The sequence below is a fragment of the Dendrobates tinctorius genome, unplaced genomic scaffold (assembly GCF_039654945.1).
Source record: "Dendrobates tinctorius isolate UK_male_01 unplaced genomic scaffold, ASM3965494v1 ptg000211l, whole genome shotgun sequence".
Lineage (NCBI taxonomy): Eukaryota > Metazoa > Chordata > Amphibia > Anura > Dendrobatidae > Dendrobates > Dendrobates tinctorius.
In genome coordinates this window covers 28354783-28373975 of record NW_027361878.1, presented here as the reverse complement: position 1 = coordinate 28373975, position 19193 = coordinate 28354783, and the positions used below count along the sequence as shown (strand labels likewise).

The window sequence follows — 19193 nt, the reverse complement described above, 5'->3', positions numbered from 1 at the left end:
ATGCATGAAATGAAAGGCGAAAAGACACACAAACACTGAATATTTATGATATATCTACACAAATTATCTAAATAAGAGTCATAGTAATAAGTGTTATATTATTTAAATATACTACCACCAGTGTTCAGTGAAGATAAGTGGTGAACCCACTAGTTGCAAACGACCAAACAAGAAAATACCGAAGAGGACCCGTGGACAAGAGAAAACCAGACAAGATGTATTATTAATAAAGGTATTTATTGAAGATTATATCAGTGGTGGTATAAAATACCATAGAGTTAATATATAAAAAACACTAAGCACAAGTGGGACAATTTTACACAATAGTAAAAAAATTATATAGCTTGGACCATTCATATAAAAATATATATTTTAATATTCCTAGAAACAATTTTTTTTATATATAATAAATGATAAAATGAAAAAAAGATGAATTCCTCTTGGTAAAAATTGTATGATACTGTGAAAGCGTTTTGTGTTTAAAGAACAAATAATACAGTGAAAATTTATTACAAATAATGGTCACAGACAGTGAATGGTGCAAAGTGAATCAACTTATAAAAACACTGCTTACTAAAGTGCAGTGTGCCTGTGCAAAAAAAAAAAAAAAAGGGGGGAAAGGGTTTGCAACAAATTGCTGTGCAAAACTAAAGTGATATAGTATGTAAAGTGCCATGCACCAATATGAAGTTTAGATAAAAACACTGCTTGCTGAAGTGCAGTGTGCAAAAAAGACTTCACTAAATTGCTGTGCAAATAAACCGCTAGGAATAAATGCTTGAATGAGAATGCCAAAATTAATATACCTTTGAGGTCCAGCACGTCCCACAATTGTGCTCCCCGACGCACGTTTCGGAATTAATCCTTCATCAGGGGTTCAACATTCAATATTCTTTTCCTTATCCATTTATTCTTTCTCTTTTTCTTTTTTGTTCTTTTTTTCTGTTCTTCCTTTCTTCTCTCCTCTTTCTTTCTCTTTTTTCCTTTTTTTGATATCTAATCTGCACATTTAGAGTGGTGGTCTGGGGACTGGCCACTGCTCGCTTCTGACTCCGTTTTTCTGGTTCTGTCCAAGTTCTTCCCATTTTTACTTCCTCTTTTTTCTTTCTTTTTTCACTTTTTCTTTTTCTAATTACCTGGAATTATATTAAAAGTATTAATTTCGTTGGAAATAATAAGTTTTTAACCAATTTTAACATCGCAATACTGATGAACTTTGACTTTTGTCTTCCTTGCAACATGTGACCCTTGGCGCCAATTTTTGAACTGTGTATATATAAAACCGGCGATGTCTATACCTGTCTATACATGTCATCCCCTGAGGAAGAAGTTGTTAACTTTGAAACGCGTTGGGAATAAATGTATAAAGCACACCACTTGTGAGGAGTGATGGTCTGGTAGCGCACGCTTAATCCATAAAAGTTCTTTTCTTTGAATCTAAAAATGCAACATGGAGACTTAACCACAGCAATGTTTTATTTACATTCACTGAAATCGCAGACTTATAGAAATATTGGAAAAATAACATTTTGACATTATGTATAGAAGTGCATTTTTTTTGCATTGAAAACTTTATGCCTTTGCTTGTTTCATTTTAAGCATTTATGTATTGTAAAACTGTAATATGCTGGTGGTGCATGCGGGTAGGACTGTTGGGAGGGTCTGCAGCTCTGCCCCCCCCCAGGCCTGCCTTTGGTGTCTGAGGTTTCGGTGTCCCGGACCAGAGATCATAATACCTGACTTGAATAGTAAAGGAGACGGCAGCCCGAGAAACATCCAAGGTGGGAACGCCCCATCATGCCGAAGAGAGTCTGCTAGATCCAGGCCTAGCAGACCAGCGCTGGTGGGTTTGTGGATGCCAGGAGGGGGTTGGCCTGAAGGAACGTCTTGTCTTTTCCTGGCAGGTCAGAGAGTTGGCCCGTCGGTTGCTTTTTTGGACAGAATATTTCCAAAACAACCAAAATTGAACTGTACATCTCTTGGGAGGCGGAGTTTAGTCCTATGTTGCAGAAGCAAAGTACTCTTACCCAGATAGGTGCAGAGCAGGGAACACTAGAAAGTCGGCGTGCGTGATTGTTCAGGGCACTGGCAGTGTGGCCCGGCCAACAGAAAAGGCCTAAACCAGAGCCTAGATTTTTTTTTTTTTTTTTCTAAGAGCAGGGTCGCAGGAGCCTCTGAAAAACAGAGGCCACATGAATAGCAATGCTTCCCCAGGAGACATCCATATTGCTCAGGGGAAACCTGCAACATATTTGTCCTGTCCCTTCCTTTTTTTAAATGGAGCCCCCTCACTGGTTGGTAGGATATATCTGTCCTGAAGATCCCAAAGCCGTGTTTGCAGACCGGTGATGAAGATGGCCATGGAAAATCCAGGATGCAGACTTTCGGGTGGCTGGCAGGTAACCGATTTGTCTTTCTTTCCAACTCTATCTGGCTCTGGGGGGCAAGAGGGTCGGGGATTAGTGGCAAGGACAGTCCTCCGTGGAACAAACACTTGATCTGTTAAGGCCTTGCCTTGTAGACCACAGATGATACGGTAGTGACAATTCTAGGTGCGAGAGCAGAGTGACAATTTCACTCTGTCACCCTCAAAAAAATGTATCTGAAAGAAAAAAGGAAAACATTAATAAAAAAAAAAAACCTAAGGCAGAAACTGGCCTGGGCGGTCCGGACCCATGTCTGCCTCCTACTGACACTAAGGTAAAACGGATTAGCTTTGTGCCAGTTGGTGGTGTACCCTCCTCTGGGGGGACCTACATTTTTTACTTTGCATAGCATAAGCAGCATACACCCATGTTTTGTGTACCCCAATGAAGCATTAGCCCCCCCCACACCAACCAGAGGGCCACACAGCATAATCCCCCACACCAACCAGAGGGCTGTTATGAATGAGTCACCGAGGAGGAAAAACAAGCTAAGCCACAGAAAACTAGAGAGGTTGGTAACTAAGCGGATTGTAGACCCCTGATCCTATCCACAGAACTAGCAGTAGCCGTGGAGCGTACCTACTATGATCCTAGATGCCTCGTCACAGCCGGAGAACTAAATAAGCCTAAAGCAAGAAAAGGGGAAATCTAAACTGCCCCAGAGCAGACGCCAAAGCAATAGACAGCCCCCAAACATGTATTGTCGGTGAGACAAGATGAAAACACAAACACAGATAGAAAAATAGGCTGAGCAAACGATGGGGCCCACACTAACTAGAAAGGACAGGAAAGGAAAGACGCTGTCTGCAATCACGCACAAAAAACCCTGCCAAAAAATGTCCAACACTTTCTGATAACAAAAACCCTGAAATCGCTAGACTTCAATTCCCTATATCAGCACTCTGGTATAGTCTGAAGACAGAGCAAAAAGAGACCAATCTGATCAGGGACAAAAAAGCAAACTGGCATAAACAGAGACATAAGAATGGAAATTCAGCACAGCCCCAGCAGGGGCTGGCTGACCGACCACAAAAACTGAGTAAACCAGACCAAATCTTATGTGAAAAAATAGCAGAGCACACTTAGCTTGAGAAGGCAGGAACAGAACTGGAAACCAGCACAAAATTAGGGAGTCGGCTGTCTTAAATCCAGTCAGAGACTCCTGATGTCCACTCACAGTCCTCCTCCTCAGGTGGCAGGTCTCTGCCATTTAGATCAGCTTCATTACCTACTGTCACCACCAGAGGGTGCCCGGATGGAGAACTCACGACTCCTCTGTCAACACAGCCAGCTCCACCACCCTCACCAGAGGTAAACCAGAAAATGAGTTGACAACAGAGGGCCACACAGCATAACACCGCTCCCCCAATCATAAACCTCAACCTGACACTAATCAGTGGACCCCACATTATAAACCCAAAGCCCACCAGACATTCCCTCCCCAAGCATAAATCCCCATGACGCCCCCTGCCCCCAAATGTACATCCCATCAAACTGCCTCCAAACAAATCCCCCAATTGGACGCCTCAACGCTTCATCAACCCCATCGAACGTCCACCGACGCCAAGCATAAACCCACAAATCCCCATAGGACGTCCACCCCACCCCCCAAGCATTACTCCCATCAGACACCACCCCCCCACCCAAGAATAAACCCCCATCGGACATCCACTCCCCCCAGCATTAACCCTCACTGGACATCCACTCCCCCCAGCATAAAGCCCCATCGGACTTCCACCCTCCCCAAGAATAAACCCTCAAAGGACATCCACTCTCCCCAAGCATAAAGCCCCCATCGGACTTCCACCCTTCCCAAGCATAAAGCCCCCATCGGACTTCCGCCCTCCCCAAGCATAAAGCCCCCATCGGACTTCCGCCCTCCCCAAAGCATAAAGCCCCCATCGGACTTCCGCCCTCCCCAAAGCATAAAGCCCCCATCGGACTTCCGCCCTCCCCAAAGCATAAAGCCCCCATCGGACTTCCGCCCTCCCCAAAGCATAAAGCCCCCATCGGACTTCCGCCCTCCCCAAAGCATAAAGCCCCCATCGGACTTCCGCCCTCCCCAAAGCATAAAGCCCCCATCGGACTTCCGCCCTCCCCAAAGCATAAAGCCCCCATCGGACTTCCGCCCTCCCCAAAGCATAAAGCCCCCATCGGACTTCCGCCCTCCCCAAAGCATAAAGCCCCCATCGGACTTCCGCCCTCCCCAAAGCATAAAGCCCCCATCGGACTTCCGCCCTCCCCAAAGCATAAAGCCCCCATCGGACTTCCGCCCTCCCCAAAGCATAAAGCCCCCATCGGACTTCCGCCCTCCCCAAAGCATAAAGCCCCCATCGGACTTCCGCCCTCCCCAAAGCATAAAGCCCCCATCGGACTTCCGCCCTCCCCAAAGCATAAAGCCCCCATCGGACTTCCGCCCTCCCCAAAGCATAAAGCCCCCATCGGACTTCCGCCCTCCCCAAAGCATAAAGCCCCCATCGGACTTCCGCCCTCCCCAAAGCATAAAGCCCCCATCGGACTTCCGCCCTCCCCAAAGCATAAAGCCCCCATCGGACTTCCGCCCTCCCCAAAGCATAAAGCCCCCATCGGACTTCCGCCCTCCCCAAAGCATAAAGCCCCCATCGGACTTCCGCCCTCCCCAAAGCATAAAGCCCCCATCGGACTTCCGCCCTCCCCAAAGCATAAAGCCCCCATCGGACTTCCGCCCTCCCCAAAGCATAAAGCCCCCATCGGACTTCCGCCCTCCCCAAAGCATAAAGCCCCCATCGGACTTCCGCCCTCCCCAAAGCATAAAGCCCCATCGGACTTCCGCCCTCCCCAAGCATAAAGCCCCATCGGACTTCCGCCCTCCCCAAGCATAAAGCCCCATCGGACTTCCGCCCTCCCCAAGCATAAATCCCCATCGGACTTCCACCCCCCAGCATAAACCAGACCCAGCAAGCGTGCATTAACTCTTCCCCCTCCGGGGCCCAACCAGACCCCGCAAGCATGCATTAACCCCAGGGCCCAACCAGACCCTGCAAGCGTGCATTAACCCCTGGGGCCCAATCAGACCTCGCAAGCATGCTTTAACCCCCCCCCCCCCCCCGAGGCCAACCAGACCCCACAAGTGTGCATTATCTCCCCCTAGGGCCCAGCCAGACCCCGCAAACGTGCATTAACCCCCGGGGCCCAATCAGACCTCACAAGCATGCATTAACCCCCTGGGGCCAACCAGACCCCGCAAGCATGCATAAACCCACCCAGACCCCGAAAGGGCGCATTATCTCCCCCCAGGGCCCAACCAGACCCCACAAGCATGTATTAACCCCCTCCCAGGGCCCAACAAGACTCCACAAGCATGCATTAATCTCCCCCAGATCACCCCCCAAACCCCACCACAAGCAGGCCACCCCCCACTAAAATGGGTCCCCATTGAGCAGGGCACCCCCAAATCCCACCACAGGGGTCCCCCAATAGCCAGCAGCAGGTCGCCCCCAAGTCCCACACACAGGTGACCCTCAATAGCTAGCAGCAGGTTGCCCCCCACTAAAAGGGGTACCCCCGGAGAGCAGGTCACCCCCAAATCCCACCACAAGGTTCTAGGGGTGGCCAGCAGCAGGTCGCCCACAAAACCCACCACAGAAGTCCTCCAATAGCCAGCAGCGGGTTGCCCCACACTAAAATGGGTCCTTCCGTAAGCAGCAGGTCCCTCCCAAACCCCACCACAGCCCCCCCAGTAACCAGCAGCAGGTCACCCACCCCAACACAAGCAGGTTGCCCCCACTAAAAGGGGTCCCCCAATAACCAGCAGCAGGAGGCCCCCCAAACACAAGCAGGTCATCCCCAAATCACACCACAGGGGTCCCAATAACCAGCAGTAGGCCACCCTCAAATCCCACCACAGGGGTCCCTGTCCCCTCAATAGCCAGCAACAGATCGCCCTCAAATCCCACCACAGGGGGTCCCCCTAATAGCCAGCAGCAGGTCACGCCCCCACTAAAAGGGGTACACCCAGTAAGCAGCAGGTCGCCTCCCCCAAACCCCACCATAAGGGTCCCCCAATAGCCAGCAGCAGGTCGCCCCACCACAGTGGTCCTCCCCAATAGCCAGCAGCAGGTCACCACCGAACAGGGATCTCCCCAATAGCAGATCATCCCCAAGTGCCACCACATGAGTCCCCCAAAACCCCATCACCTATAGTAATAGCGTGCTGCAACTTGCTAAAACATAACACGCTGGTCACCCCCAAAACCCTCACCCCCAAATTCCACGAAAGGGTCGCACGTTTTTGCGGGTCACCCCCAAAACTCCACCACAGGGTAGCAGGTTTTTCACCCTAAAACCAAGAGGGTCATACGTTTTTCACCCTGAAACACTAACCTCTATGTGCCATGGTGATTTGCAAGTTAACGGCGTGATGCTTCACACCTTGCTAAAATAGAAGCCCACAAGTGACGGAAATGACGTCACACCTGGAAGGAGCCCATACAGTCTAGCATTTACCATCTACATACCCCATGCCCCCCTCACACCAGCCCCCTTGATGGTCATCTACATACCCCATGCCTCCTCACACCAGCCACACAGCCTCCTGGATGCCCCTGTACATATCCCATCCCATGCCCCATTCACACCAGCCAACCCCTGGATGCCCTTCTACATACCCTATGCCTCCTCACACCAGCCCTCTGGATGCCCCTCCGCATACTCCATGCCCCCCTCACACAGCCCTCTGGATGCCCCTCTGCATATTCCCCCTCACACCAGCCGCCTGGATGCCTCAACAACATTTATTCACATGGTCTCCCACATCTGCATACCCCATGCCCCTCACAGCAGCCTTCTGGATGTCCCTCTGCTTACCCCATGCCTCCTCACACAGCCCCCTGGATGCCTCAACATTTATTCCCATGGTCTCCCCACCTCTGCATACCCCCTCACAAGGCCCCCTGGATGCCACATTTATTCACGTGGTCTCCCCACCTCTGCATACCACATGCCCCCTTAAACAGCCCCCTGGATGCCCCTCTACATATACCCCCCCTCACACAGCCCCCTGGATGCCTCAACATTTACTCAGTGTCCCCACCTCTGCGTACCCCATACCTCCTCAAACAGCCCCCTGGATGCATCCAAATATATTCACATGGTCTCCCCACCTCTGCGTACCCCATACCTCCTAACACAGCCCCCTGGATGCCTCCAAATTCATTCACATGGTCTCCCCACCTCCTCACACAGCCCCCTGGATGCCTCCAAATGTATTCACATGGTCTCCCCACCTCTGCGTACCCCATACCTCCTCACACAGCCCCCTGGATGCCTCCAAATATATTCACATGGTCTCCCCACCTCTGTGTACCCCATGCCTCCTCACACAGGCCCCTGGATGCCTCCAAATTCATTCACATGGTCTCCCCACCTCTGCGTACCCCATACCTCCTCACACAGCCCCCTGGGTGCCTCCAAATCCATTCACATGGTTTCCCCACCTCTGCGTACCCCATACCTCCTCACACAGCCCCCTGGATGCCTCCAAATTCATTCACATGGTCTCCCCACCTCTGCGTACCCCATACCTCCTCACACAGCCCCCTGGAAGCCTCCAAATTAATTCACATGGTCTCCCCACCTCTGCGTACCCCATACCTCCTCACACAGCCCCCTGGATGCCTCCAAATTCATTCACATGGTCTCCCCACACCTCCTCACACAGCCCCCTGGATGCCTCCAAATTCATTCACATGGTCTCCCCACACCTCCTCACACAGCCCCCTGGATGCCTCCAAATTCATTCACATGGTCTCCCCACCTCTGCGTACCCCATACCTCCTCACACAGCCCCCTGGATGCCTCCAAATTCATTCACATGGTCTCCCCACACCTCCTCACACAGCCCCCTGGATGCCTCCAAATTCATTCACATGGTCTCCCCACACCTCCTCACACAGCCCCCTGGATGCCTCCAAATTCATTCACATGGTCTCCCCACACCTCCTCACACAGCCCCCTGGATGCCTCCAAATTCATTCACATGGTCTCCCCACCTCTGCGTACCCCATACCTCCTCACACAGCCCCCAAATTCATTCACATGGTCTCCTCACCTCTGCGTACCCCATGCCTCCAAATTCATTCACATGGTCTCCCCACCTCTGCGTACCCCATACCTCCTCACACAGCCCCCTGGATGCCTCCAAATTCATTCACATGGTCTCCCCACACAGCCCCCTGGATGCCTCCAAATTCATTCACATGGTCTCCCCACACCTCCTCACACAGCCCCCTGGATGCCTCCAAATTCATTCACATGGTCTCCCCACCTCTGCGTACCCCATACCTCCTCACACAGCCCCCTGGATGCCTCCAAATTCATTCACATGGTCTCCCCACACCTCCTCACACAGCGCCCTGGATGCCTTCAAATTCATTCACATGGTCTCCCCACCTCTGCGCACCCCATACCTCCTCACACAGCCCCCAAATTCATTCACATGGTCTCCTCACCTCTGCGTACCCCATGCCTCCTCACACAGCCCCCTGGATGCCTCCAAATTCATTCACATGGTCTCCCCACCTCTGCGCACCCCATACCTCCTCACACAGCCCCCTGGATGCCTCCAAATTCATTCACATGGTCTCCCCACCTCTGCGCACCCCATACCTCCTCACACAGCCCCCTGGATGCCTCTAAATTCATTCACATGGTCTCCCCACCTCTGCGCACCCCATACCTCCTCACACAGCCCCCTGGATGCCTCCAAATTCATTCACATGGTCTCCCCACCTCTGTGTACCCCATACCTCCTCATACAGCCCCCTGGGTGCCTCCAAATTCATTCACATGGTCTCCCCACCTCTGCGTACCCCATACCTTCTCACACAGCCCCCTGGATGCCTCTACAACATTCATTCACATGGTCTCCCCACCTCTGTGTACCCCATACCTCCTCACACAGCCCCCTGGATGCCTCTACATTTATTCACATGGTCTCCCCACCTCTGCGTACCCCATACCTCCTCACAGCCCCCTGGATGCCTCAATATTTATTCACATGGTCTCCCCACCTCTGCGTACCCCATACCTCCTCACACAGCCCCCTGGATGCCTCAACATTTATTGACATGGTCTCCCCACCTCTGTGTACCCCATACCTCCTCACACAGCCCCCTGGATGCCTCAATAACATTTGACATGGTCTCCCCACCTCTGTGTACCCCATACCTCCTCACACAGCCCCCTGGATGCCTCAACATTTATTCACATGGTCTCCCCACCTCTGTGTACCCCATACCTCCTCACACAGCCCCCTGGATGCCTCCAAATGCATTCACATGGTCTCCCCACCTCTGCGTACCCCATACCTCCTCACACAGCCCCCTGGATGCCTCCAAATTCATTCACATGGTCTCCCCACCTCTGCGTACCCCATACCTCCTCACACAGCGCCCTGGAAGCCTCAATAACATTTATTCACATGGTCTCCCCACCTCTGCGTACCCCATACCTCCTCACACAGCCCCCTGGATGCCTCAATAACATTCATTCACATGGTCTCCCCACCTCTGCGTACCCCATACCTCCTCACACAGCCCCCTGGATGCCTCAATAACATTCATTCACATGGTCTCCCCACCTCTGCGTACCCCATACCTCCTCACACAGCCCCCTGGATGCCTCAATAACATTCATTCACATGGTCTCCCCACCTCTGCGTACCCCATACCTCCTCACACAGCCCCCTGGATGCCTCAATAACATTCATTCACATGGTCTCCCCACCTCTGCGTACCCCATACCTCCTCACACAGCCCCCTGGATGCCTCAATAACATTTATTCACATGGTCTCCCCACCTCTGCGTACCCCATACCTCCTCACACAGCCCCCTGGATGCCTCAATAACATTCATTCACATGGTCTCCCCACCTCTGCGTACCCCATACCTCCTCACACAGCCCCCTGGATGCCTCAATAACATTCATTCACATGGTCTCCCCACCTCTGCGTACCCCATACCTCCTCACACAGCCCCCTGGATGCCTCAATAACATTCATTCACATGGTCTCCCCACCTCTGCGTACCCCATACCTCCTCACACAGCCCCCTGGATGCCTCAATAACATTCAGTCACATGGTCTCCCCACCTCTGTGTACCCCATACCTCCTCACACAGCCCCCTGGATGCCTCAATAACATTCATTCACATGGTCTCCCCACCTCTGCGTACCCCATACCTCCTCACACAGCCCCCTGGATGCCTCAATAACATTTATTCACATGGTCTCCCCACCTCTGCGTACCCCATACCTCCTCACACAGCCCCCTGGGTGCCTCAATAACATTTATTCACATGGTCTCCCCACCTCTGCGTACCCCATACCTCCTCACACAGCGCCCTGGATGCCTCAATAACATTTATTCATATGGTCTCCCCACCTCTGCGTACCCCATACCTCCTCACACAGCCTCCTGGATGCCTCAATAACATTTATTCATATGGTCTCCCCACCTCTGCGTACCCCATACCTCCTCACACAGCCCCCTGGATGCCTCTACAACATTCATTCACATGTTCTCCCCACCTCTGCGTACCCCATACCTCCTCACACAGCCCCCTGGATGCCTCCAAATTCATTCACATGGTCTCCCCACCTCTGTGTACCCCATACCTCCTCACACAGCCCCCTGGATGCCTCCAAATTCATTCACATGTTCTCCCCACCTCTGCGTACCCCATACCTCCTCACACAGCCCCCTGGATGCCTCCAAATTCATTCACATGGTCTCCCCACCTCTGCGTACCCCATACCTCCTCACACAGCCCCCTGGATGCCTCAATAACATTCATTCACATGGTCTCCCCACCTCTGCGTACCCCATACCTCCTCACACAGCCCCCTGGATGCCTCAATAACATTCATTCACATGGTCTCCCCACCTCTGCGTACCCCATACCTCCTCACACAGCCCCCTGGATGCCTCAATAACATTCAGTCACATGGTCTCCCCACCTCTGCGTACCCCATACCTCCTCACACAGCCCCCTGGGTGCCTCAATAACATTTATTCACATGGTCTCCCCACCTCTGCGTACCCCATACCTCCTCACACAGCGCCCTGGATGCCTCAATAACATTTATTCATATGGTCTCCCCACCTCTTCGTACCCCATACCTCCTCACACAGCCTCCTGGATGCCTCAATAACATTTATTCATATGGTCTCCCCACCTCTGCGTACCCCATACCTCCTCACACAGCCTCCTGGATGCCTCAATAACATTTATTCATATGGTCTCCCCACCTCTGCGTACCCCGTACCTCCTCACACAGCCCCCTGGATGCCTCTACAACATTCATTCACATGTTCTCCCCACCTCTGCGTACCCCATACCTCCTCACACAGCCCCCTGGATGCCTCCAAATTCATTCACATGGTCTCCCCACCTCTGTGTACCCCATACCTCCTCACACAGCCCCCTGGATGCCTCCAAATTCATTCACATGTTCTCCCCACCTCTGCGTACCCCATACCTCCTCACACAGCCCCCTGGATGCCTCCAAATTCATTCACATGGTCTCCCCACCTCTGCGTACCCCATACCTCCTCACACAGCCCCCTGGATGCCTCAATAACATTCATTCACATGGTCTCCCCACCTCTGCGTACCCCATACCTCCTCACACAGCCCCCTGGATGCCTCAATAACATTCATTCACATGGTCTCCCCACCTCTGCGTACCCCATACCTCCTCACACAGCCCCCTGGATGCCTCAATAACATTCAGTCACATGGTCTCCCCACCTCTGCGTACCCCATACCTCCTCACACAGCGCCCTGGATGCCTCAATAACATTTATTCATATGGTCTCCCCACCTCTGCGTACCCCATACCTCCTCACACAGCGCCCTGGATGCCTCAATAACATTTATTCATATGGTCTCCCCACCTCTGCGTACCCCATACCTCCTCACACAGCCTCCTGGATGCCTCAATAACATTTATTCATATGGTCTCCCCACCTCTGCGTACCCCATACCTCCTCACACAGCCTCCTGGATGCCTCAATAACATTTATTCATATGGTCTCCCCACCTCTGCGTACCCCATACCTCCTCACACAGCCCCCTGGATGCCTCAATAACATTTATTCACATGGTCTCCCCACCTCTGCGTACCCCATACCTCCTCACACAGCCTCCTGGATGCCTCAATAACATTTATTCATATGGTCTCCCCACCTCTGCGTACCCCGTACCTCCTCACACAGCCCCCTGGATGCCTCTACAACATTCATTCACATGTTCTCCCCACCTCTGCGTACCCCATACCTCCTCACACAGCCCCCTGGATGCCTCCAAATTCATTCACATGGTCTCCCCACCTCTGTGTACCCCATACCTCCTCACACAGCCCCCTGGATGCCTCCAAATTCATTCACATGTTCTCCCCACCTCTGCGTACCCCATACCTCCTCACACAGCCCCCTGGATGCCTCCAAATTCATTCACATGGTCTCCCCACCTCTGCGTACCCCATACCTCCTCACACAGCCCCCTGGATGCCTCAATAACATTTATTCACATGGTCTCCCCACCTCAGTGCAGACGAGCCCAGGATCAGGATCAGTCCTCACAGTAAACCGCTGAGCACTGCTCCTCAGCAGTCTCCCCAGAGCGCAGGTTGCTGCACACAGCTCAGTGCAGGAATCTCAGAGTCCTCTCCACAGCACAACTCAGGAGCAACACCAGGATCCGGCACACAAGATGGGAGCACTGCTGCACGCGCCGGACTGAGGTGGTCCCGCCCCTTCCGATGACGTCATGATTTCAACAAATCACTCCTCCCCCCACAACAATTCAACTCCAAACTAGACGCTACCCTTGGAGACGGGCAGTTGAACTGTCTGAGGGCAGGAAACCTGTCTGTGACGCCATTACACAGCAAAGCCAGCAGATAGCACTCCTTGCTGTAAATGGCGTTAGGGAGAATATGTTTTAGGGATGCCATGAGGTAAAATTACCTCGGAGAATATGTTTTAGGGATGCCATGAGGTAAAATTACCTCGGAGAATATGTTTTAGGGATGCCATGAGGTAAAATTACCTCGGAGAATATGTTTTAGGGATGCCATGAGGTAAAATTACCTCGGAGAATATGTTTTAGGGATGTCATGAGGTAAAATTACCTCGGAGAATATGTTTTAGGGATGCCATGAGGTAAAATTACCTCGGAGAATATGTTTTAGGGATGCCATGAGGTAAAATTACCTCACAGAAGATGATTCCTGTGAAGAGAATCAGTGAGCGCAGTGTCTGAGAGCTGTATACAGACACTACATTGTTAGACGTTGAGTTCCCATCACTGCATGGGGAATCTCAAGCCATGTCCCCTGCGGTCTGTGGAGTGTGTTGTATGCACGTATGAATGTCTCTGGTGACTGACTCATTATGAAACCCCAATCCTTGGTACGCATGTGTTGTTCGGCCTTTCCAATTAGTGCCTAGGCTGAAAGTGCAGGTAGGAGGCAAAGCCAGGGACGCCACTGAACACTTTGCACTCCACAGTAGCCAGCGTTTATTAGGCTGGTTTCACATTGGCGTTTCACAGACCTGCGTTGGTCTGCGCGCGGCCGCCACTAAGCTCCACCCCCTGCCACTTAGCTCCGCCTATGGGCGCATGACGCTGCATGCGACCTGCGACCCCTATCTAGCACTGGGGATGCAGGCTGTGTGCAGGTATGCGTTTGCCGACGCAGGCGTCCTTTTCACGGTGCGCCGAGTGCACCAAAATGCAACAGGTTGCGTTTGGCGCTGGTCGGCGCACCGTCAAAAGGACGCATGCGCCGGCAAACGCATACCTGCGCACAGCCTGCATCCCCAGTGCTAAAGATAGAGGACACAGGTCGCATGCAGCATCATGCGTCCATAGGCGGAGCTAACCGGCAGGGGGCGGAGCTTAGCGGCGGTCGTGCGCAGACTGACGCAGGTCTGTGAAACGCCAATGTGAAACCAGCCTTACTGGTGTTCGCAGGTGCGACGCCGCATGCTTAGTGGGTCTAGAGGGACTCTAAGGCTAGCTTCACGCTAGCGTTTTGGGCCGCAGCGCACGGCCGCCAATAAGCCCCGCCCCCTGCCCGCCCCCTCCGGTCATCTCTGCCTAGTATCGCACACGGCTGCATGCGATCTGCACACCCTATCTTTAGCATAGGGTGCGCAGACCGTGCGCTAGTAGGATTTTGCGTGAGCTGCGCCCTTTTGACGGTGCGCCGAACGCACCATGTTGCATTTTGGTGCGCTCGGAGCACCGTCAAAAGGGCGCAGCTCACGCAAAATTCTAGCGCACGGTCTGCGCACCCTATGCTAAAGATAGGGTGTGCAGATTGCATGCATCTGTGTGCGATACTAGGAGGAGATGACCAGAGGGGGCAGGGCTTAGCAGCGGCCGTGCGTTGCGGCCCAAAATGCTAGTGTGAAGCTAGCCTAACCCTGTGTCTTTGGGGCAGAGTTCTATGACTGTACACTAGAGCTCACTGCCGAGCTCTGTGAGCTTAACAGGCTACGTCATTCATATTCTGCGGTATTGCGGTTCTGTGTAGCAACAGAGTCCGCCTCTGTATCCACCGAGTGACGTTAACCCGCGTGTGTTCTATTATACCGCCATATAGCGTCCAGCAGGTAACATCTCTGCACGGTGGACCCCGGGCTTTGAACGCACCTTATTACTACTTTCTTATTATTTGGTGCGTTCCGCCAGCCCTAACATACAGAGATCCTTCAAGAGGAAAGGCGGCAATGAGAGAAAATAACTGAGCGCAAAAGATAGAAAATAGGCAAACGTCAGCACATTATGTGTAAATTTCATCATAAGAAAAATACTGAAAGAAAGCACGAAAAATGTTAAACCTCAATCATAAGTTTATAAATGACAAATAATGGGGATACGAGAAAAAAACGCCAAGCAGTGCTTCATAAAGTATCTGAAAATCACCTTCAGTATAAATAAGATCGAACTAAGAAACATACGAGTCAGAAAAATGATCTTATAGCGCCGTAATGCAAAACATAAAGTAAGAAAAACAATGTAATACTGACGACAGAAAGAGGAGGAAAATATTCACATTTTTAAGCACAAAAAGAAAATAAACTAAATTCTGATGCGCACTTTGCCTTCTCCAAGAAGCTAAGAGCTAAAAACATTACAGAATATAAAAGGGAAAAAATTAAACCTAATACAAATACTTGTGAAGCGTACTTATGTCTCAAGGCATATTGTACAACAGCAGTCCATGTTTATACATCCCGTATATTTACCCAATATGTTTATTATCAGGCATTACTACTTACACCTAAGGCTTCGTTCACGTGTCAGTTTTTCTCATACGGATGTATATGGTTTTTGCGGATATCGCTTGTACCTATAGGGCTGTGTGCACACGTTGCAGGTTTGGTGCGTTTTTGCCGCATTTTTTCTGCCCGGATATGTGACAAAACCTGATGCCAGCAAAGTGAATGAGAAACCTGACGTGTCATGCACATTTTGAGTTTTTTTGCAACTTTGGTGCAGAAAATAATCTGCATGCCAATTCTCTGCGGTTTTTCCCTATGTTTTCGCCATTGACTTCACTCAAATCAGGCAAAAATGAACCAAAATCACGCATTTTTGCAGCTGCCTCTTTCCACTAGTAAAGTGTATAGATACAACTTTGTAGTATTAATAGTCCATGAAACTCCATGTGTATTACACATTTCACAGACTTTAATCTTCAGCCCACAGTTGTACACTTTCCCGCTGATGCTTTTTAGTGTTGTGTGTGTGATTTACTGATTAGAACAACAAATAAACCAAATGAGATGAGGCCTATATTAGACACAAATCATATTATAGATTTGTATGCCAAGAACAAAAAAGGCATATTATTTTCATACACCAAACTAATGATGATTTATAGCAACATAAAATGGAAAAAAAAACCTATAATGTGAAGTGGGGGAACTGGGCCTGGACTGAGTGTTGAAAAAGGTGAAGGTGCAGAAACTCGAGTTGACACATAGGGGGTAACTGACAGAAAGGGACTAAATAAAGGGTGGGAAAATTCCATGGTCTAGAGTCTCTGGTTGAAAATGTATTTTAGAACCCAAAACACCAGCCTGATGGTGCGATTCTGGGGTATGAGGTTGTTGTGTAGACATCTTCAAACCAAAAGCCTCATCTGTCTTGTTTGGGCCCACATTCCATCCTGGAAAATAAAATATTCATCCCACAGTTGTACACTTTCCCACTGATGCTTTTTAGTGTTGTGTGTGTGATTTACTGATCAGAACTAGAGATGAGCAAAACGGGTCTGTCAAATTCAAAGGTCGCCGGCTATCGCTAAAGTCAAGTTTCACCGATCGAAACCCGACCATAGTGTGAGGTCGGCCATGGGGTCGCCGACTTGAGCGCCAAAGTCGCGTTTCAAATAATGCTTCCAACGCCTTTTCTCAGCCAATGATCAAGGACTCACACTGTGGGCAACGCGATGACATGGGGAGCGGCCACCACCATCTTAGAGAAGGGCTTTGCAGTGATTGGCTGGTTTTGTGTGGCGTCACAGTGGCTAAATTTAACAGAGACCCTTACAGCACTTAGTAGATGTAGATATGTATAAAATCAAATCTTTAATGAAGCCTAAATCATAGACAATACAACCACACAATAAAAAACACAACCGTGTCACCTATTATGCCCTACAATAGGGTCCTGATATCAAAGCTGCCTAACAACGGAGGTTGGCACCCTAAACATAATCGAGATTGGCGCCCCCGTTCCACGACGGCTGTACCCTAAAGCTCCTGAATAACCCTAAGCATGTGCCACAGATGATCAATCAATTACTCAGGAAAGGAGTGTATAGGGGTTGCCAAATAGGTAGCTGAATAGGCAACAATAGAAAAAGTGCAAAAATAGTGCATAAAGACAAGACAAAAAAGTGGCAAGTGCATTTAGAGTATCTCACTATCTGTCCACTGTATCTGTACACCTTCCTGTCAGCGGAGGTTGGCACCCTATTGGTCAGCGGAATGGCGCCCTCGCTCCACGATGGCTCACCCTAGAAATGCCCTGATAAGGCCTTAGACCCAATGCCGGGTGGCATAACAATATAAATGGAAGGCAGAAAAAAGGAAAAGATGGTCCTAATTACATCAATAAATAAACATTGTTGATAACAAATAGAGGGATACTCAAATTTTGATGCAGGATAGGCGAAAAACCTCAACGCGTTTCTCCCAACAGGATCATCAGGAGGTAGATAGATGGATGCTATGTGGAGGAAAGAACAAACACCCCCTGTATATATAGCCTAAATGGCCAATAGACGCCCACTTCCTGTATGCTCTAGAGGTCACAGGAGCTAATTACCATGATGAGTTGGAAACAATATGTTCAAAACAGACCTCATACTTCAAGATGGACACTAGTTTGTGCTCTATCACCAAAAACTGACCCCTATTAGGTAGCCAGCTGATCCATCAGTCAGTTCATAGTAGTGGCACCGTCACTCAGCATCGAACCTGCGCTCCAACTCACACCCACACACCTGTGCATTAGCTTAAAATATTTTCATGGTATACTGAATCATGGCATACTGAATCATAAGCGCACCTGTGTACACTTTGATGTACTCCACAGCCATAACGGTAAATCATCGTGCATTCCATAGACCACGCTGTGCTGAATGAATGTGCGTTCCACAGGGCTTGCCACTGCTTCCGGTTTGAGACGACGCATGCTCAGTGTGGGGGAGAAGACAGCGCAAGTCCGCTGTATTAGAGAGACGTGCATTCCAACTGACTTGCCGCTTCTTCCTGTTCTGGACGGCACATGCTTGGTGCAGAAGGGGAGAAGGTCCACGCTCTAATTGAACATGAGTTGTCATGACAGCGCCAAAACTCCCAACCTCTGCTACACTGCGCATGCCCCCAGTGACATCGCATAGTGGGCGTTGTGATTTTATCCTCTTGTGATTGAATTCTTCCCCCTCTCACAAAGCCACATAGAGTGGCCGATAAAGTGAAGAGCCCTATGTGTGCAGCACAGGACGGCAAATACATCTCATTGCCCAAGTGTTCAAAGCCACATATGGCTATATCTGCACAACCCGGATGTTGTATATATCAAATGAACATATACCAAATAATTTTATCCATCATACTGTAATACCATAGATAACTTTATAATCACAAATGGAAAGGGAAGACAAGACGAAGGGGGTAATTGAAACATTATTACATTAAAGGTATAAATTAACACTCAAAAAAATATTTTTATATATATAAATCTCGCCCACAAAATTTATTCTGAGTCCTCTTGGGGCGCTCTATTAGAGACAGTTTGGTGCATAGTTTCTTTAGGAGATCGGCACCCACTGGTACGTGGCTGGATCGTGATACCTGTGGTTTTTTCAAATGTGGAGACTGCGTAAATTGTAAACCTGTGAAATCATGTAAATTTTTCAGTAGCTCCCACAATGGGAGAAAATTTTACCACAGGGATTTCTCTAATTGTAAAACCACTGGTGTAATCTATTTGGCCACTTGTAGTCGCCCGCTTGACTATGTGGGGAAAACTTTGAGGGAATTTCGACGCAGAGTGGGTGAGCATGCTGGGGACATCAGGCACAATCGTGATACCCCTCTGGCGAAACATATGCATGAGACACATGTTATCGAAGTAGTAAAAAGGAACCTTAGGGGAGGAAACTTTGATAAGTTACTGTTACAGAGAGAATGTGCCTGGAT

At 50.2% G+C, this 19193-nt stretch overlaps 1 long non-coding RNA gene across 1 annotated transcript; it reads right to left on the bottom strand.

Annotated features, from left to right (window-relative positions):
* Window positions 1-809: 809 nt before the first annotated feature.
* LOC141058411 (uncharacterized) lies at window positions 810-13238 on the bottom strand. The gene is made up of 2 exons (XR_012222158.1): window positions 13011-13238; window positions 810-1136 (listed from the first exon to the last, which is right to left on the bottom strand). It is a non-coding gene; the product is annotated as an uncharacterized lncRNA (long non-coding RNA).
* Between the last annotated feature and the right edge of the window lie 5955 nt (window positions 13239-19193).